This window comes from Bombus impatiens, unplaced genomic scaffold (assembly GCF_000188095.3).
Source record: "Bombus impatiens unplaced genomic scaffold, BIMP_2.2 scf_1055, whole genome shotgun sequence".
Lineage (NCBI taxonomy): Eukaryota > Metazoa > Arthropoda > Insecta > Hymenoptera > Apidae > Bombus > Bombus impatiens.
In genome coordinates, this window is record NT_177474.1 from 777,842 (window position 1) to 796,923 (window position 19,082).

The 19,082-nt window shown below is 43.5% G+C and overlaps 1 long non-coding RNA gene across 1 annotated transcript in view; it reads left to right on the forward strand.

Annotated features, from left to right (window-relative positions):
- LOC112213696 overlaps positions 1-19,082 on the forward strand; it is a 58,441-nt gene that overhangs the window by 37,161 nt on the left and 2,198 nt on the right. The window contains exon 3 of the long non-coding RNA XR_004462637.1: positions 1,490-1,535. This is a non-coding gene — a long non-coding RNA (uncharacterized LOC112213696). The remainder of the gene's footprint in view (positions 1-1,489; positions 1,536-19,082) is intronic.

Here is a 19,082-nt window from a genome sequence, read left to right on the forward strand (position 1 = left end):
GAATGTTTTTCAAAAGAATTTGCATTTTTATCGATATAAAGATTTCGAGCGTTTTAGTCCAGTTCTTTAGTTTAACTGCAATTTGTCAACAGACCGCAAAAACAAATGTCCGCATACGGAAGGGCAATGAGGTTAAAACCTACAAATCCGTCGTTAGCGAAAGAAACTGCACGAGAGTAGAATTAAGAAAAGGAGATCGTCTGTTTAGCCATTGACGAAAGATTCACGGAGATCGGTCTCGAAAAATGTGCATAGAATCGAGATTCTGTCGTCTTTCGTACGTATTCGACAAATTGAAAATCTGGATTTTTCTTCTGGTTGGTTTTGCCCTCTATCCGCCGACTTTTACCCTTCCGAATTCCTGTGTTATCCGCTACTATCTCAAACTGCATCGAATTTGTAGGGAGAGATTTCGCGTTACGCTCAAGAGCACTGGAAACACGAAATATGTACCAAAGTAATATCCAGATTTGCCTGCGTGTCGCCGATACGTTTGTTTGCTTTTCAGACCATGTCATCCAGGGAAATGGTATTTCTCGTTGTTGATTCTTTCACTGATTTGACGAATAAATATTTCTTCTGTCTCCTTTCTACGAATTTTATTCGACTATTACAACGTATTATTCTTTAAAAAGTGTGCAAATCCCAATGATGGAAGAAACGAAAAATCCGTCATTTGTCTGCTATTAGTTCGACACTTTGGCAAATCTCGAAAGCTTTATACGACAACATCGAGTGGGAAGAATTCGCGTTACGGATATTTTTTCTGTCAAAAGTTCCAAGGATAAATAAGCGAACGAGCAACGTATGTTGTAATTAATCACGAGTGTTTGCGTTCTCATTTTTCACACGTGTCGAGGTCAACCAATGTATCGTTACATAGCAACCTGTGTTCTATTCAAATTGACAAAGATGATCGTACAGTGGTAATCGAATGTTTTTCTCTCGATAATATAGGTTTGTTTTTTCTTTAATATCGTGTACGATAAGCGATATTTAACAAAAGGATTAAATCAAAATTAAGTCGAATCCATTTACTCGAATGATCATAATTGACCATAGTTAACAGTGAACGAAGAAGCTTTTAAGGAACAAAATCAAATATATCCAGCAGGATCGAATACAGCAAAATATAGTTTGACATTAGCGTATTGATTAAATAATACTACGAAATGGTATTGATAATTATTGGCGCAAAGGAATTATTAATTGTAAGCGAATTCAATTTCACGTCCTGTTTTATTCACAACACGCAGTAAAGTCGAAGATGATTTATTTATCCGATAGAGGTATAAGGTTCTCGATACATATATCCTTTCGGGAGTAAGTAAATGGAAAAAAATACACGAATCGTATTTAATCGGAGAAGAGGCATTAGCAAACTCGTATCATCGAATGCTCCCGGCGATAAAGATGCGTTTTAAAGCTAGTAATCTTAACATCTGCACCCGTATTAATAATATAATTGGTCTTCTTTTGTTGCAGGTAGAAATCGGAAAAATTGGAAGTCGAAAACCGTATACTTCGAGATTTTGGTAAGCAGCACGCACGAGTCGAAGAAATTATGTAGTAGCGTACCGATAATATCGCTGTCAATAATCCTAAGAACATAACGAATCAAGTTGCATCGCAATCGCTTCGCTTATCTTCGAAACACATACATATTACGCAGGATTCCTCCGATTTCCTCGAGATTACCACCACTGTGCTCGTATAATTTACGTTCTATATTCTACAGAAAGATAACAAGCGGAGTGGAGCAACGATTTCTCATGGCTATGTCCGTGCCATTCTTTCCATAGAAAGTAGCGAGCTCGAGGCAACGGTTAGCCCGTAATCTCGATTTATCAACGGACCCTCAATTTTCCTTTGCCGAAGAGCGCGCGCCGAGTGGTTGGAATTAAAGCATCAGAGTAAACGCAGAGTTCCTCGCATTAAATTATGGAAGAGAGTTGTCTTCTTCTATCTAATTTACCCTTCGCCGCGAGTTAAGCTGACGCTTGAAATTAAGCCAGCCCCTATAAATTCATTGAACGGTAACTCCACTTACATTCAACTGTAATTCTTGGATTTTATATGGCAAGTTGGCAGACTCGAACAATCGAGCTCGGTCAGCCTTCGAAGCGGGTCATTGTATTTCTTTGGGTGCAAAGTCTTGGTTTACTTTACTCCGCCGCGCCGTACCGCGCAACGATGAAAGAGGGTGTTCGTCGAGAGTTGGAGAGATCGACTTATCGAAATTGACGTTAAGAGTTTCGGCGGCAACTAAAATACTCGACAATGGAATTAAGGCTTTTGGAAGCGATACTGAAAAGATAACGGAGAAATCTCGAATGCATTTTCGGAAGAGGAGATGGACGAATCGCGTACTTACGTGTTACGTAATTTCGTTGGACGAGCGACAGAGATTCTGGCAGAATGTAAGAATTGGACGGGCAGGTCGATTACTCTTTCGTTTTCGGTTTACCGCGCCTGCGATTCCGCGTCTCCGGAAGCTGACGCGTTCAGCAAAGAGCGTGTATGTATAGAGTGACAAAGGCTTTTCAGTCGAACGAAGGACAATCAGTCACAACGCGTTGCATCACGATGTTCACGGAACGAGTGTCTGCCACAGAGAGCCTTCTGTATAAACGAGACGAACATTATCGATCCACATCTTCGCAATGAGAAATAATACATTCTCTGGAGGAACGCGGCTGCATCTCGATCCAAAAGAAAATACGCGCGAGCTGAGAATAAACCGTTTCGTATCTCTTTTTCCCTCGGAAGTACGAGCAGTAACGGCTCTGGCTTCTTTCAGCCTTGCTGACTGCTGTTCTCAGACGCATCCATTTGTATCTCAACCTTTCACCTGATTTCTCGGCTCGTTTAATCCGTTCCGTTCATTCAACATAGTCTATCTTCTTCCCCGAACCAATTGATATTTAAATTGAAACGGGCACGCCGTTTCCATGTACTTGTTTCTCGTGAAATTTAAAAGGAAGGTCCCGCTCGATTTCTGAAAAAGGTTCGCAGTTCTCGATGCTTGCGTATTTATGTTTATTTGTATAAATTTTAGCTCCTATTGTACGCTTTCGTTCGTAGAATTTTACGGTTATTGTTTCGAATTTGATCGATATATTTTGATAGAAAAGAAAAGAGAAAAAACCAAAACGGACTAGGCTGGACTCTTCGCTGAAGTATTCGACAAATATCTCAACGAAGGAAATAAAAGATACGAGTAAGAAAACTTAATTTGCTCGTAGGTAGATATTCGAGCACACGCGAACGATACAAATTGCGAATACCCCGCGAGCTTTCCACGCAGCTTATGCAAATGCAAATGTATCGAGTTTCATCGGAGCCCTTTCGTACCTCGACGAAATATCGAATTCCAGTCGACAATTTCACGCAACCGCTCGGTACCTCAATAAAATATCGAAAAACATTTTGAATCGGTTATTCGGAATCGAACGTGGGCAATTTCTCCGAGTACAGTAACATAGGCTATTCTCCTTCGAGCCATTCCATCCAGTGAAATTCCTTTCCAACTTACTCCGATAATCTAGTTACCAGAGGAATATCACCGCACGAATGACGAAGCGACACACGGAGAATCTACTCGATTCGATCCTTCTTGCAATTCGAATTTCAGATGTTCCAGCTTTCCGGCCTCTACCTTCAATCCGCTTCCGTTGATCTCCTCGAATTCCATACGTTTCGTATAGAGATACAGGAGCCAGGTAACGCGAAATATCAGAAATTTTCGCGGCAAGGGTAATGTAGGGCAAACGCCTGCAGATTTTCGCTGGCTTTTTTTCACCGGTAGCCCTTTCAGCTTTCTCATCCCGTCGGCGTACTTCAGGCCTCTGATATATAGCGCGTTTATCGACCGGTTCTTGTCTCGTCGCGGATTAGAAAGAACGGCCATACCGTGTTCAAGCGTGATTCCAATTCCTCGATCGTGTCTGCCCGATAATCACGCCACCGGATTTCTTTCCATGAAGGAACTTGGACGACCCTTCCGTCTCTCCATTCCCTATTTCCTTGCCTATCCACTTCTATCCACTTACGATCGATTGCTTTCCATCGAGGCTTTAATCCTTAACATCGGTTAAGGTGGTCGAACACAGTTGGCTCCGAGTCGACCGAGGATCCATCTTGACCAGACTTTTACCGTTCCATCCATACGAATACCCCTGATGCCGGTTTACTTTCGATTCTACCGAGCCGTACAACCGTAGTTCGGGGACTTTTTAAAAAAAAAAACTTTACGGTGCGGTGGTAAGGTCGTACCTACGCACGTAACGGTGCGGATCGTAAAAGATCGGAGATAGTAAAAGCGGCGGTGGTATCGCTGCTTGTGCCGGCTGGATATATTTCAGAGTTCTTGTCCATCCGTTTCTTGCACGAGATATTGCGAGAAATTTCTGCGCGCGGAGCTTTTCTTCTATCAAAACGATTTGGTTCTATCGATTTCTCGAGCGATTCCTTGCTATCATTCTGCGGATCGAACCAACCTTCCTTAACTTCCTTTTTCTTTTTTTAGAATCCACGAACGCTGAATTCACGAAGCGCGCACGAAACGCATAACGCGCTATGCAATTAAACGGATAACAGTGATTAGACAATTACCGCTAGACACGCTCGGGTAATACACGCGGAGATTAACGGTTCGCGGCTCGGGAGATTGAAAATCCAACGAACATCGTCGGATTACAACGTCTGGTGATTGGTTTCGCGAGGTGGTCGTAACGCGTGATACTGTGCAATTTCGCGTTCATGATTCGGAGCTTGATCACCGTTGCATCAAACGTTCCTCGTTTCAACGCGATCTTTTTTTCTCTTCCCGACGGAGAATAAAATTTGAAAAGTAACTTTCCTAATTAGTCGGAAGAATCCTAAATTCCGAAGCGGATATAATTCCAAGGCCGGCTACAGGTTCCCCGAGTTGTGAATCTCGAGAATTATTTCTTTCTTGGAGGACAATAGACCCCAAATTTCCCTTCCATTCGTTCCGTCGAACCGTTTAAATTGGAGGTACAGGTTGTCACGGGATTCCGGCGCGGCAGCGTGTCAATTTTGCGCGGCGCCCGCTGAATATGCATCCCCGTGTGTAGCTTTCGATCGAACGAGGGTTGTGCGCACACACCTTGTCGCATTATCCTACGCTCGAGTTCGAAGGCATCTTTTATTTTATCCGACGCCAGGGCCGAGAAACAGTCGTGCATCGATTTCACGGAAGAACATTCTGTTCCCTCTGTCGAATATATTGTTAGTCGAGCATCGGCTTAAACAGACTGCACAACGTCGACGGGACAAAGCGATTGATTGTAACACGATAGCGAGGGAATATAAAAGACGAGAGGAGAGAAAGAGAGAGAGAGAGAGAGAGAGAGAGAGAGAGACACGACTTTCCTTTTTCTCTATAATACTCTACAAAAGAAATCCAGCGTAGTGATTACCGACAGACGCACTCGAGGAATTGGAATAAAACTCCAGAGAAATGATATTTCTTTTTTCACTCTCCTCTTGTTTCCTTAATTTCAACTTGGAGCCGATTAACATACCAGAGCCTTTCACCTCCTGTTTTCATCTTTCTCCGCTTTCAGAATTCCTTTTGTATCTCGAGTGAGAAACTTCAGACTTTCGGATTATTCTCCAAAGATATAACGCGTGTCCACGATGATCTTCGGGCAAACTTGGTGCGTGTGTTTCGCGCTTTGTACGCGATTTGACTCGTTCGTATCCACGGTTCGTCTTTCTTAAGAGCCCGCGATGTCTATAACATCTTCGGAAATGTGGAACAGAGTGTCCCATACTCGTTCGTTTAAACGCATCTCCTTCTCGCTTCTTTCGGCCGTCCAGTCCATCTAACCACTCGATCGCAAGTGCTCGTCTCGAGCGGAGCAATTGGCGTTTCGCGTCATTTCGCGCGAAGCAGGGGAAGCTGGAATTCCGTTTACCGTCGAACACGTCATGGAGACGAGCGTTAAAGGAAAAGGGAAAACGTTCGAGCGAGAAGTCTTCAACGAGCAAGACAACGACGATTCGAACAATGCTCAAACTCGTAGCTGCCAGTGATTACATAATCATAGCCTAGTAAACACGTACAATGAGAACGAATCGTTACGTGGATACTCGGTGGTGGTGGTGGTGCTGCTGCTACCGCCGCTCTCGCTACCTCGTATCTGTCTTTCTCGTTCTACGCTGTTAGCTATAGTGTCTGCGGACGAAAAATCCGACATGGTACTCGTGGACGTTCTAATGCCGTGCCGTGGTCGGCGAGCTGAGAGGTTTTCATCGTAGGCTATCCACGCTCGTGGGAATCAGGGCTTTTTATCGGGCATAGTCTGCCCTCTCTTTCCCTCTTCCTCCATCGACATCGCCATCGCCATCCATCCTTCTTTATCGTCCTCCACCTTTCTCTCTCCGTCCCTTTTTCTCACCTCTTTCTCTTACTCTTTCGTTCGCCCCTCTCCTCCGGACTCTCTTTTCATCTCTTCACTGTTCCTCTTTCTCCCAGCCTGGCTTTGTACACGATACAGACTTTCTGCGGTATTACGTGGGTATACAGGGTGTCCGATCTAACGACCCTTATCCGATTCTCGCGTTTTCCAAAACGATCCTTCGTCTTTTTTCTTTTCTCCTTTTCTTTTTTTCGAATATTCCCATCCGGTAGATACCGACAGCTCTGCTTTGTTCGTTTGTTTCACTACGCTCGTCCTTCCTGACTTATCGCGTGTCCATCGTCTCTTTTTCCCTCTTTTTTTCGTTTCGTTTCGTTTCCTCGATTTCGTACGTGGAATCGTCCTCGGCTCGATGTTTGACGAATCACGGAACAGGCGCTTTTATGGAAGAAGAACTTTTTCCAGCTGGACTTTTTGCTTCGCGCTGGATGGAATAATCTGCGCTGATGACGATTTTCTCGGTGTTTCGCGTGGTTCGACAGGTCAATTTATTTCGCAATTTATTTTTCGTGGAAATGCCCGAAGAAGGTTTAAATCTTTACGAGTGAAATTTTGCTTGCTTCTTATAGGAGAAAGGCGGCTTATCGAACGCATTCCACGACGTTGCACGAGCCATAACGCATTCGGAATGGTAAACGACGTAAACACCAGAAACGAAGATTTTCGATAGAAACGAAACACCGTGCAAGTTAATTGAACATCGGTGGCATCCAGCCGAATCCATGCGTTCGCGAGACACCCCATATAAACGTCAGGTCATAGGCTTCTTCTTTCTCATTCGCGAACGCCACTTTAGATCCGCTGTTCTCTTTCTCTCTGTCATCTCGCGACCGTTTCCCTTCCCCGCGTGACAGCAGCGCAGCCGTCATCGGTATTAGCTTCAGTTCGAAACTAACTCCTCCGCGGAAAAAATCTCAACAGACGCGACTCGTCTCCACTCGGTTTCCACTACTTTTCCATTGCCATGCCACCGCGAAACGAGGAGAGCGAAGAAAGGAAGGCTCGTGCCACTTATCCAGCGCGTACCATCGAGACTCCTATGCGCGAGCTCACGGTTTTACGACGGAATCTGTTTATCGCTGGAAAAGAACCGCTCCTCGGCGTGTGTTCACGTGAAATTGAACGTCGAGTGGCACTTCGTCGAGCGTCGAATATACACGCAGGAAACGGGAAATTTTTCAAGACGAGGGAGAAAACTTTCCTTTTTCTCTTCCGCATTGTACACGTCTGTCGATTTGTTCTTTCCCTTTCATTTTTCTCAACCCTTTTCTTCCTGTTATGTATTTTGTTTTTCCTTGCTATACTCGAGTCTGCTCGAAACGTTTTCCACGAACGTAATGGCGCGCGCACGGACGATGGGCGATAATGATAATAGGAAAAGCTTTTTTCCAAGCTTCGGAAAGATTCAAAGAAATTTGTCATTAACGAAGGCTATGCCGCTGACGGAAGAATAACGTGAAAGGCCAACCAACGTTTGTCGTAAAGAGGCTTCTTCGATCGAAAGGTTTCTTTACGCCGGTTCAGGATCTGCTCTGCTATCGACTTTTAGAGAAGGGAAGAGAAGCGATTCTTTTAATTGCGACTCGGTAACGATACTTCGACCCGGCTCGTTCTCATTCGATCCTTCGCGTACAGGCGAGTAGAGAATGATTTCAATCACCACGTGCTACGCGCATCCCTCTCGCAATTTCTACTCTTCGGCCTTCCGAACCGCTCCAAATCTATCAGAATTGTACGATTTTTGCCGAACCACCGATCATTTATCCTATCGTCTTCCTTTCCTTTCCTTCCCCCCCCCCTCCCCCCTTGATTTCGATAGAGACTGAAAATTCTATGTTATAATTCCGCTTTACCGTCCGAAGAGTCTCAATTTCTCAAAGATAATGTTTGCGGAAAACGTCGTTTCCGACACGCGAAAGCTGTAATATCGGAATTCTAATTGGAGAAGCTAATATTTAAGTTTGGCTCGAATACATATCTCCCTTATCTCTAGTGTTACACGATCGTAGGATAGTTAGAGAGAAATCGAGAAAATCGGGAACCAAACTTTCCAAGCGTTTTCAGGTCGTTGGCTGGCGGGTTCGTTCTCGTTCCATTAGCATCCGAAAAGTGAGGAGAGCGCGTTCGAGATCGTCGAGAAGGATGAAAGAGGAAGTCTGTTGTTTGAATAAAGGAAAGAATTATTGTAATCATGGTTTGTCATGCCGGTCATGATAACCTCGGTTTTCTGGTGGAGCCCTCTGCTCGTGCCACGACTATGTGACCGAAATCAGCGGTTACGATCGTTTCTTCCTGTAAAATTCAACCGCTGCGGGTAAACGTTCCCATATCTGGCCATCTTCCTTTTACTATCTTTTGCCCTCTCTTGTTCGGTCTCTTCTTTTTCGGCTGGTAGGTAAATACAGCTCGCTGCTCGACGAATATTTGTACGTAGGTTGCATTTTAATTAAGAAGCGATGCCATCTCGACGAAGATTTGGCCAAGCCCGACGGTTTTAAAGCGAACTATGGGGGAATAAAGTTTACAAGTTAAGACTCCCCGGAAAGAAAGTTGCTCCGCGTTTTGTGAACGAGTTACGCGTCGCGCCGTCCCAGTCATACGCAGATATTTTAACTTTTTATGTCGGGAAATTGTTTCGTACGCCAAGCCGCTGAACTTTTATCCTCGCGAAACACGATAATTTTGCCCCTGGTAAGAGATCTCTGCGTGGTCGACTAGTTTTCTTTCGTTCGTTTTATTCGCTCTGTAAGCGTCTTTTGGAAAGCGAAAATAGTCGTACGATATCTTGACAAACCCCTGCTACGCAAATACCTCTTTAACGTAACGTTGATTCTCTTATAAAAGTATCAGCGATACGAAAGAGTAGGAAGAAAGTAATTCGAATCAAAGAATATAAATATAAATGATTTTTGTCTGTATAAATACGAATTCGAAATTTCTGGTTGGCGAGATATTTCATCGATCGATCGACTGACCGATCGGTTTTTACGAACTTTAGAGTCTAACAAGACAATAGAGAAAAACAAAGGAAGGGGATCACGACAATGACATCAATGGTGGCAGCGGCAGTAGCGAAGGATGCAAAAGCAACGAAGCGTCGAAACCACAAACTCGTGCGATTCGATAGCCGTAACCTTCCGGAAATATATTAAAACAGGATGTTGGTCCCGCTTCCTCTCGAATTAACAAATGCGCGTGTCGCTATTCTCGTTCGACCGATATTACATCTACGAGCTTCCGTCAATTTTTATTTTTATCGTCGACTTTCGGTCCATGGTCCTATTCCTTTTATTTCTTATCTTAACTGCTTACGAGTTAATACCTTCAAACTTTATCCACATTCTATGCTTCGAGCTACGCATGGTACTCGCGTTTCGTTCGATCGAACCTTGGCACGTAGAACGCAGCTCGGTGAACGAGCGTTAAATTTGCACGGTCCTTCTTCGTCCCTTGCATCCCTTTCGTTTTTTCCCCAGTATCCTGTGCGATCCTTCCTTCAGCGCATAAGGCTTCTTACGCGTATCGTGCGATCATTGTTATCGATAGGGACGAAGGTGCAAAAGAATCCGGAGGACGAGCACCGACGCGGCGCGTTTGCGGTATTCCTTTACGATCGCTCCACCGTATAATCTTATCTGTCGGGAGATCGATCGGTTTTGCCAAAAGCGAACAAGACAGGAGGAGATCGAGAGAGCCGAGTCACTCGAAAGACATTCGATAGCGGTTTCAGAGGGATGACAGCATGGTTCTGAAGCCCGGTTTCTGAAATAACTGCCGAACAACTGCCTTCGTGTAGGACTTTTCTTACGCTTATCTCCCTTGCCTCATCCGTCCGTGTACGTAATTCGATGCTGATTCCACAACCGATTCCGCTTGATCTTCTCGTGGCAGAGCGAACAAATTCTCCCTTTCGAACAATCATAATCGTGTACTCTGGTCAAATATTTAACGTTTAAAGAAAGAGTTTAAATATAGCTTCTGAAACGATCGTTTAAACGATAAATTCGACAGGTTTATCTACGGCGATGAAACCGAGCAATTATTATTTTTCAGCCGCTGGAAAGTTATTAACGTTCATCGGTAAAAGAAACGTCAATCGTCAAATCGTCGATATTTTATAGTTCGTACAATGAGAAGTTTCGAAAGCAACTCGCAAAAAGAAACGTAACCCCGTACGACTCGTCGAAATCGTTTTATACGAAACAACCACGCGATCCATCGGTGTTCGGAAGCAATCGCTAGTTCGCGCGGCAGGGGAGGAAACACGATTTCCGCGAAGCAAACGAATTCCGTGCACGTTGAACGCTACATACGAAACTTGGCAAATGCATTTGCTGAATTTAATTTAACGCGATGTTTTCGTTCGAACTTACGGGAGGAAGCGGATCTGCGAAAAATAATCTCAGTCTGCGGTAACGCACAATCGGCCGTTTACACGATTCTCTTATTTTAATGTTGCGTAGGTAAACCTGGATCGTCGCTGACGTTTCTTCCTACAAAGAGACGGAGTTTTTATTTCTATGGAAAGGTGTTTCGAGGATCGGGAAGGGTTGAGAACAATCGGATGATTTCAAAATGAACTCTTTGTTCTAAACGCGCGTCTTGCGATTCGATTATCTCGTAGCAGGCTTTAATATCGCCTAGAAGACCGGCAGGCTGTTTCTCCAGCGAGCTCATCGTGTGGGACGTTAGTCGACGTAAAACCTGAAACTTTCTCTTAATAACTCGTAACATAAATACACGCTGGCCGGCCGGTACCGGATAGAGTGAAAACTACCGCGTAGCGGCCTGTAAGAAGAGCATAATTTACACCCCCGTAGAAAACCGGGTTGGCTGCTTAACGCCGCGTCGTCCTTTTTTTTCCCCTTCGCTAACCCTCTTTTTCTTTCGCTTCCGCAGACTCTCCCATTGCGTGCAGGAAATTTATTCGAAAATATCCGGTGAATTATTTTTCTCTTAAGCCCGTTCCCGTTGGAAATTAGAACGAAGTTACCGCGAGAGAAACTTCTCGACTCTCAGCCCTTACACGCGCGCACACACGCGCTCGTCTACCATTCTCCCCCTTCCTATTCCCTTCGTGGTATTTCACGTAAACTGGTCGGGAGGTGGTGCTTCGTATGGTAGAAAAATTTCCACCAAGCGGCAAACGACGAAGCGGAGCCGAAATCTAAATCCGTACGCTTCTCTAACGGCTCGTTTGTCATCGGAAAATTTCCGAGAGGGAGACGTTTGCGGGTAATCTCCCGTGGGAGGTGCACGAGGGGATAATAGAACGTTGTTCCGAAAGAAACAGCTGGAACAGAGAACCGGCTGACTGCCCGATTCGCTGCTTAAAGACGACGATTCCATTCGATCGAAACGACTTTTTTCGCAAAACTTACGCGGTGAGCGGCGACGAAACGGCCTTCGAACCTTCGTTCCTTCTTCCGCCCAGTCGCCTTCCAGACTCTTTCTTCGTCTTTCCGCATCGCGTTTGCGCCAGTCGGCCAACTTGAAGCGAAAATGGAAATTCAAGGGTGGAAAGGACGGAAGTTGAAGGAAGGCGCGGGCTGACTACCGGAACGAGGCGAGAGTGAGAGATAAGTGGGAATACAGTTTACGCGGGGAATGGGAAGTACTTAAAATTTACACGTTAGTCGGCGTTTTCGTTTTATCCTGTTGCCTTCTTATCTATCGCGGGGCGCGCATCTAAACGGGAAATAGCGAACGTAGCGTTGTTGCGTCGCCACGTTTAAACGTAAAGCGTGTTACGTCCACGATTTCCGTTACGGTATAACAAATGGAGTTTCCTTCTGGCCGCGCAAAAACACGAAATCTGCTTAAGAAACCCGAGACTCGAAACCCTTCGGTATCCTGCTGCATTATTGTGGCTGGTCGTTTTGTTGCTTGCGAGTCGAGCGTTTTTTAACTTAAGGACGTTACCGAGCGGTTTATAGCACGATCGTGGGCACCGAGATAAGCATTTTGGATTCGTGAACGAAATGACGATCCGATCGAACCGCTCGTTCTATAGATGGCTGTTACCTTGACGATTAAAAGTCTGTGCAAGCGCGGTAGCGCGTAAATCGCTGTTCGTTATCGTGGCTAGATTCCATTGGCTAGTACCCTGAATATTAATTAAATCGGATGTTCGATTAAATTCAAAATCTTTGCGTTCACAGGTTAATAATAAAGCGGTGAAGACGATAGAACACAACTTCAATCTTGAACAAGATGCAGCGTGTATTTTATAATATAACGTATTGTATTGTACGTTATATAATAATATATATATGTATGTAATATAGGAAATTACGTGTGGTTCTGCTTATGGTTTCCATTAGTACCAGTGGATTACGTATTCATAGATACTACGTCGAATCCCTGTCAAATTATGCATGCTATTATGAAATAGGATTTCAAACTTTTTACCCAACAACTTACTTCGGTAGTTACTAACAGTTTGATTAAAACTTTCAGCCGCTTCTTTCCTGGTTATAGATACGAATAATTGGCATTCTTATCTATGAATATTCTCGGTTATTAGATTCGTTAAAGGTATTCATTCTCTGTTCCTGCGAACAGATTTCGATGACGTAGAATGTCAGCGATGACGATGACAATAGTAGCTGGAGCGCGCGTCTAATAGATGGAAGCAGTAGACTTGACCCACTTCGATCGTGACAACAAAGAAAAAAAGTCTCGACGATTCTCCGGGGTCATGAGCCGCGGACGCGAGAAATTAAAACTCGTTCTTCCTCTTGGTTGCCTTAGTGGGCACAGCCTGCCAACAAAAGTCACATGTGCCTGCTGCACGATTCCCCTCGTACACGCGGCTCTCGTTTCTTCTTCCTTTAAATCCCATCTGCGTCCAATTTTCCTGTTTCTTCGAAGACACGGCCGGTTAACACCGGTACCGGAGCTTCGCCTCGTGGAGAAGCTCGCGTCATTGCGATCTTGCGAGAGCTTGTTACGCTCGAGCCTGATTAGTCCAACGGCATACTGCCTTTTCTTTTTTAATCTTACGCCTGGTGTTTCGCGAGATTCATACGGTGTCAAAAATATGCTAAGAAAATTCCTGGTGCCATTTTCCGCTATTTTCCACGATTCGTAAGTACACATTTTGGCACTTTTTCGTCTTATTTAGACGTCTCAACAGTGCCTTTTAAACTTCACCGTCCAACACGAATTTTGTTCCGCAATATTCGTCAGCTACACGAATCCGTAAGCAAAATTGCTCCATCAGTCTTTTCGAAAACGTGAATTTTTCTAAAAACACTCGACTTTCTACAAAAATTAGGTGTCGCGTGAAAACTAAAGATTTACTTTTTCGACAAAGTTACTGAAAGAGAAGCTTTCCGCGTCGTTGCGCTCTTTCAAAATTCTTGCAAACACAAAAGGAGAAAGAACGCAATCTGAATTCGCAAGAGATTTCGAAGCGGCAACTATCAAGAATCAACGTACCCATTTACATCGAAGAGCGTTCGATGAATTATTGAAACGATAGATTTGAAGAAAAAAAAAGAAAAGAAGACGAAGAAAAAGAAAGGGAAAGAAGAGGATAAGGAAAATGTGGAACAAGAACGTCCCGTCGTTCGTTCGTTTCCCATGACGATGTCGTCGGGCAATTAGATTTAGTGCTTCTTGCTCGTACTCCATTTTCTTTTGTCTCTGCATTCTAGAATTCTTCTTTTCTCTCGCATCCTTGTACACGCACACGGATGGAAAGAATGCTCACGCGACCGAACGAAAGGGCGCACAGTTTCGTTTATTCTCATTGAAACTTTCCAAGCACATCCCCATTTGTCTCCTCGCATTCTTTCGTCTCCTCTTTTTCTTCCGCCCTCCTCTCTACCTCTCTACACCCCCTTTCCCCACTTCCGCCGTCGCTTGTACCTTTTTTCCATGTAACGATGAATCTCGGATTGTTATCAAGCTACGAGGGCTCTTTAATTTTTCGCTCGAAACGCTGTTAATTTTAAGCTCGAAACCTTCGCGTACAAAGAACCTATTTTTTCGTTATTTCTATGGTCATATTTGAAACTGGTAGCAAAATTCTAGAAATTCGCCTTTCACAATGATACAGACAATTCTCTTCGAGTTTCTCTAAAAATCATGGAATAATAAGGTTTTTAGCTTTGTTATCGAAGATGGTACGTGATCTACGTTCGATGCGCTTCTCGGTATTTCAAACAGCGTATAATTTGCACAACGTTAAGTAAGTAACGGGAAAATAAAAATTAGTCTCGTTAAATTCTTAGATCGACGTCTTGATTTAATTCGAAAGATACGACTCGAACAAGATCATAGTTCGTGGTAAAAACGCGCCGTCGATAATAGCTTAAGATATTTATCGTATTTAACTGACTTGCCATACTGTCTTTGAGAGACTGACAGATCAATACACGCTTTCAAACACATCGTTCTATTACCTCGAGCACTGACACGACAATAACCTATCGATGACTGATCCTAATTCGCTCGAAAAGAACGATAATAACGGTGTCTTGAAGCTCCTATATCAGTTTTCGTAAGCTACATCACTGAATACACAAGTATCAAACGAACTTTATATCCATCTAAACCGAATAGCAGTTATTCGAACGGATAATCAACCGTAATGGAATTACATACTACCGAGCACGATCCAACGTGAATAATTTACAGGATCTTTAATACCGTCATGGATCGCTGATGGGCTGATGTAATAAATTAAATTAGAAGCAGACACTACGGGGATTCACGCCTATGCCACGCCTCCGTGACACGAGACGCTAACATATATAAATCACGGGAAAACGATGATTTATGTTCCGACGACGATCGTTAAAAATGCCTTGGGAAAGTAGCGTGTCCTCTTTGAAACTCGAGGAGGTCGATAAATCTCGTCCAGCTCGTACTACATAAGTGTAATTACGAAGCACATCAATTTTTATACCGTTAACAGCTTGTTTCAGACATCATTCGCACCTCTCTACGAACAGTCTATGAGATAATCGATTCAACGAAGAGCATTTACTGGGACTAGATTTTGTCGCAAAAAGATCGATGAATATATGAAAGAAAATAGAGCTTTCCTTCCAGGTTCTTCGTCGACGAATCTTACAGCATATAGAACGAAGAAGCAGAATTCGATAAAGATCGACTGAGAAAAAATTACGTATCGTTAGTATTTCATGGATTAAACCGGATTCGTCTCTGGATACGTTATTCGTTTCCTCCCTTCCGACATTTCTATTTCGTTACACCGCTTAACGCACCCAGAAGTAATCGCTCCACCATCGAAGGAAACAATTTGTCTTTTATCTTGCAACAGCGTAATTTGTACGATCTGTTTCACGCTGTTCGATTAATTCCACGATTTTTAATCCATTTTCGTTCTTCTTCGGTAGTATCGAAAGTTCCATAGTTCATCTTTCGTTGATGGCCGTGTATTCAGACTCCCGCTTTTGGAAGCTACGCGTGCGTTAAACGGTCACGCGGAAGTCCCATACATATTAAACGATCGTGTAATTACGAATGTTTGCTTAAACCCTTCCGTGCTGCTGCCAGTGGCGCCGCTACTGACCCCCTTTTCGCTAGTTTTTTCCTTGTTCGTCTTTTTTTTCCAGCTTCCTGTCACATTTCGTATATATATAAACACTTCACGGCGCGGCGTCTGGTTATGGACAGAGGCAACCAGATAAAGTGGCAACGAAGTCACTTCACAGCATCCGACGTGACATTTTTAACCGTATATGCGTTCTTCCCTATTGCCATTTCTATCTCCCCGTCCCATCTTTTCTTTCCCTTTGTATCGTTGCAACTTTTTATACAATATAAAGCACGCCAAACTCAGATTCAAGTCTATTTACGACATACTCGAAAACACAAACGCTCTCTTTTATTTTTCTATTTTTGTCTCAGCTTTCTCTTCTCCGTTTTGACGTTTATTCTTTCCTCTCGTCGTTTTGCTGTCATTCAGACTCTCCTCCTGATTCACCCTGATCCCCGTTCGTTCACGCAAACACGCATCCACGCATACCAAATGAAAGCGCACTCTGTCTCCCTTCGTTCGCTGGCACGTTCATAATCGCTCTCGTCATCGCATGATTCCGGCTGCATTACTTCGAAGAAAGACCGCTTTCACAAACGCTGCCAAACTGCCTGCGGTCGTTAGCCTTTATGATGCACGGGGCTCAACAATTCGGCGTCTATCGATCGACCATAGCTTCGTTTCTTCCCGATCGCCGACGTTGTCGCCGACCTCGTCCGAGGCGAAACTCAATTTTATGACCACTGCTCGTCAAATCGATTAACACGCTAAATTCCTAACAAATATTTGGGTAGCATAAACGTAACGATACTCTATCGCACGTCGCTATTCAGAGACAATTGTTTGTATCGTAACAGGTAAGAAGAAATGAATTGTTGTTTCACGTTAACTCTCAACTGGTACCGTTCGATTATAGGCGATTATGACGATTTCAATTAGATTCGTCGTTCATTAGTTAGTACCGATACAAGTTTCCTCTCCTTTATCAAAAGTTAGGCTTTCTATTCCGTATTTCTAATTTACCGAATTTCCATGATTTAGAATGTTATATAACCTGTGAAGAAGAGACAGGTTCTTCGAGTTAATAAAAACATCGAACGTATTAGTTTCTCTATAGAATTTCACGAACGTAATTTTATATGATCCTTATTAGTACGCGTGAGAAGATATTAGTACGGAGGTGATGTAAAGTGTGCCAATTACACAAGATACGGTTGGATCGAATCTCCTACCATGTTACACGTAATCGGAAACAAGCTGGCTTGGATCTTTTTACACCATCAATTACACAATTCGATTCACTTGCGTGTTATTAATATTATTATTCCATATGCACTCTGGGCGCCTCGTAAAAGCAATGTTTCGAATTCGCAAGTTTTCTCCCATCTTTTATCACAATCCTTTGGTTTTTGTCACATCGCTAATCAACGAATCGAAGAAGGGTCTAATCGGACGATCGTTGTTTTTATCCCGAATCGATATCATCTGAACTCGAACTTAATTTTCGAAAAATACAGATAGTAATCACGACGCCTAAGCTAACGAATTTCCATCAACCATTCGATTAAACATTCAACGACAGTTGCAACGAAGGGAGTAAGTCATCGCGTGGCTGGCTAATCTCTCGTTTAGAGGCTCTGATCGCGCTAATGAAAATCGCGAACCTAACTAAATTCAAAACGGGAATTTCTTTCTTGGAACAGCACCAGAGTAACCGTAGAACGAAACCAACGATTAATCGACCGATCGATCGTTACGATCGGTAAAAAGGGTTTCCATTCGAGTTTCAAGTGGCTTCGATCGAACTGAACGACGAATCGTACCGGATCGAGGAAACGAATCTTTGGTTCGATCGAGGGAATCCTCGAGGTGGAAAGCAGCTTATTGACGCGTGCATTTGCAACTGGAGACACTCAGGTGTTGCGGCCACGACGAACGAGCGACCGTGCGTGGCTGTGCGGATGGTACAGGCCGACAGAAAGGAGCCAAGCCAAGAAGGAAGACCGTCGATGTAATGGTGAAACTATCTTGGGTTTATGCTCCGGTCACTGACATCCAACCGTAACGCTATACTCTCCGCTGCTGGACACCGAGTTTGCCCTCTGACAAACTGCGTCTGCAGATGGCGAATCTCTCTTTCGTGCTACCATCTTCCAGGCTGCCACGGACACCAAATAACCATCAGATATATATCTCTGTATACATAGAAAAATACCAACTTCCTGAAATCTGGTGGGTGCGTGGAAATTGACCACTCTATCTCTTCGGGATGGAGCGTGGAATCGGTCAGGTTTGACCTATACGGATGGAGCAACGGAAGGGCAGGAACACGCAAGATCGAAAACCCTTTATAACGTGGACACTTGGCAAATTAGAGTTATACGGTGACTCACCGAATTATTTCAATACCTGCTACAAAAACGTCTTACGAATACGTTACGCGCGTCGTACAAAACATTTTGAAATCTCATTAGCACTGCGGTGAGTCATGATGTCGTGAATGTCTTTTTACGTTCCAAGAAGCATTTAAATCCGATTTTCACGAATAACAGGCCGTAAATATCGAACGAATACGAGAGATAGGAATCGCTATATATAATAATAATAATAATAATAATAATAATAATAATAATAATAATAATAATAATAATAATAATAACAATAATACACATATACATATACATGTAAGTATCGTAGTCCCAAAATTTTAAATAAAATTTCTATCTTCTCTAAACCCGGTGCGAAGATGTTTTATCAAATGTTCAAACTCTGAAGTTGCAACGTAAATTGCTAATTACTTTCCCGTGGAGATTCCCATCGTCGCGAAAGTGGAAGATTAATAACCATCGATTAATTTGAAATTAGATTGATCTTTAACAGGCTTTCGGATACATTTAAGTTGCTGTTAGGCGCACTTATATGGGTGGCTGTTACTACGGCACGGCATAAACTGTGGTAATCGGTTTAGGGGCCCTCGCTCACGGTCGATCAGGTATTTAGCAAAGTGTATGTAACGATGGGATTACGTATGATTCCGACACACTCGAGAAACAGAACAGTTACAATGTTTTTACATCGTCTTATCGAAAAGAAGCGTTTGTCGAAAATCTGATTACTTC